This window comes from Thunnus maccoyii, chromosome 17 (genome assembly GCF_910596095.1).
Source record: "Thunnus maccoyii chromosome 17, fThuMac1.1, whole genome shotgun sequence".
In the NCBI taxonomy this organism is placed as follows: domain Eukaryota; kingdom Metazoa; phylum Chordata; class Actinopteri; order Scombriformes; family Scombridae; genus Thunnus; species Thunnus maccoyii.
In genome coordinates this window covers 12,238,400-12,240,687 of record NC_056549.1, presented here as the reverse complement: position 1 = coordinate 12,240,687, position 2,288 = coordinate 12,238,400, and the positions used below count along the sequence as shown (strand labels likewise).

Below are 2,288 nucleotides of genomic sequence, written 5' to 3'. Positions count from 1 at the left end.
CCGATATTCCAAAGTGTCCCTCACCAAAGAGGCTGAAAACCAAATTGCTCTTGATTTTTAGGCAAGTGCCTGCCATGGTAGCTCACTGCCATGAGTGTGTGAATGAGAGGCAAGTTTTAAGGGGTTTTGGGAAAAAGTGCTACTGTATATAAATGCTTGCAGACAGAAAATTTAAAGCTTAAAATAAGGATTTAATCCCAGGTCATACATGTTACCTGTTAAGCCGGATAATTGTAATTCCTGCACAGTCAAATTCAATATTTAGTTGTTCTCATTTCCATACATCAACTTCTGCAGCCCCTTCGATAGCTCAGTTGGTAGAGCGGAGGACTGTAGAGGAATAACAATAGACATCCTTAGGTCGCTGGTTCAAATCCGGCTCGAAGGAGGCGTTGTTTTAGAGCAACTATGGCTCAGAAGGTGGACCACATCACCGAGCAACTGCAGGCTTGGCGGTTCAATCCCTGGTTCCTCCTGTCCGCATTCCAAAGTGTCCCTCACCAAAGAGACTGAGCCGTTAACTGCTCCCGATCGTTAGGCCAGTGCCTTCCACACTACCATTAGTGTGTGAATGAGAGGCAAATTTTAAGGGTTTTTGGGAAAAAGTGCTACTGTATATAAATGCCTTTCTCTCTCCCTCTCACTCTCCTGCTCTCTCTTACTTGGTGTGTCTTATGTTTAGCTATTCCTCTGCCTCCTTTAGTAGCTCCTGTGATGGCTCCTCTCTCTCCCTCTCAGTTTAATTATATTGAACATTAATCGAACATTTGTTATATTTCTATCGAGGAAAATTATGTTGAGATAATTATTATCGTCTTATCACCCAGCCCTAGGTGTTAGTAGCGGTTAATATCAGTGGCTCACAAATGACCTGAATCTATAACTATGACATTCACATGGGTTACATGTCTGTTTACATATGGCACATTCCTTTTTACTGGTTTGCTGTTGTGCAGATATAGATTTTAAATAAGGCCGCACAAAAATCAAGCAAAAAAGTAATGAAATGTGAAACGATACAAGGTGAAAGCAGACTGCTCACTTCAGCTCTGCCAATAAAGCAACGCAGGTCCTCCCTCAGTCTACCTCCCTCCTTAAGTTATGAATATGATTATTTCTGTTTTTGGTTATTTTTGCGATTATTTTCACATGAAACGAGGTGTCTAAATAAGAATGAATTGAAATGGAAAGCAATCTTGACTGCAATATGATACATTAATGATTCACTGAATTTTTGAATTGCTTCGGCTAAATTTCCCCAGTTTCTTCCTATCGCTCGCCCTCTGCATGTCAAGCAGAAGACGCTGACGGCAGCCCACCTCTCTCGGCGTAGCGCTCTGATTTTTATTTAACACTGTCACGCTTACGAAGGCATCCCTTTAGATTTACAGGCGCTGATGCAGAAAGTAACAAACAATGGCAGTAAACAAGGAAATAAAATATCTGAATTGCTCGGTGAAAGTGAGATGTGTAAACCTGATACTCATCCATGAACTCATTTTCAGGATCATGGTGTGCTCTTTTTAGCAATACCTTTTTCTCATTTCTTCCTTATATCAGGCACAGGATCTCAAAGCACAATTACCCTCGTAATCAGTCTCTGGAACAAATTTTCTTTGTTTCTTTTGTTATGGTTTAAAGATGATCATAACCCCACGGTGAAAATAATTTGTCAAGAGTTAATTAGTTGAAGAAATAATTAGTTCCTCAAGTATGTTTAAGGTGGTGAGAATTTAAATGCTACCTGACAGAAACAGAGACCTGGGCTGCATTTATCCAAAAACATCTGCTGCTTCTTAAATTTAAGGAGTGCTTACAAAAGCATCTTAACTAGTGACAAAGATGATGTTGTAATGCCTGCAACAACTAGCAGAATGTACAGCAGTATAGCAGACTAAAACAGAACCCATAACCACCTAAAGAGTTAAGAGCTGTACATTCTGCTAGTTTTCTGCTTTGCGTTGTTGAAGTGGCATTTTTCCAAAGCTGTGAGGTCTCTCCGCCTGCGGCTGTTTGGCATTTTGGTGACTCACCATTTCTCGAAGTAGAGGAGAGGCTCAGCAGAGAGTTCATCGTTGGCAGTTCTCTACAATTTTGGTGTCAATATTCACCACATTTTTGCGGCGTGTGCTGCCAGCCTGCCTTGTCAAGGTCAACATATCAGCACGTGTGCTGTTCCTGTCCTCCTGTGCTATTTTCATTACTTTAACTGATGGAAATGTGCTCACACAGAACCCTTAAAAATTACACAAACCCTTGTCATCTATATTTGAGCTTGCCGGTTTAAT

The 2,288-nt window shown here is 40.9% G+C and overlaps 1 non-coding gene across 1 annotated transcript; it reads left to right on the top strand.

Moving 5' to 3' along the window:
- Positions 1-299: 299 nt before the first annotated feature.
- trnay-gua lies at positions 300-388 on the top strand. Its single transcript is given in 2 exon segments — positions 300-336; positions 353-388. It is a non-coding gene; the product is annotated as a tRNA-Tyr (tRNA).
- Positions 389-2,288: the final 1,900 nt, after the last annotated feature.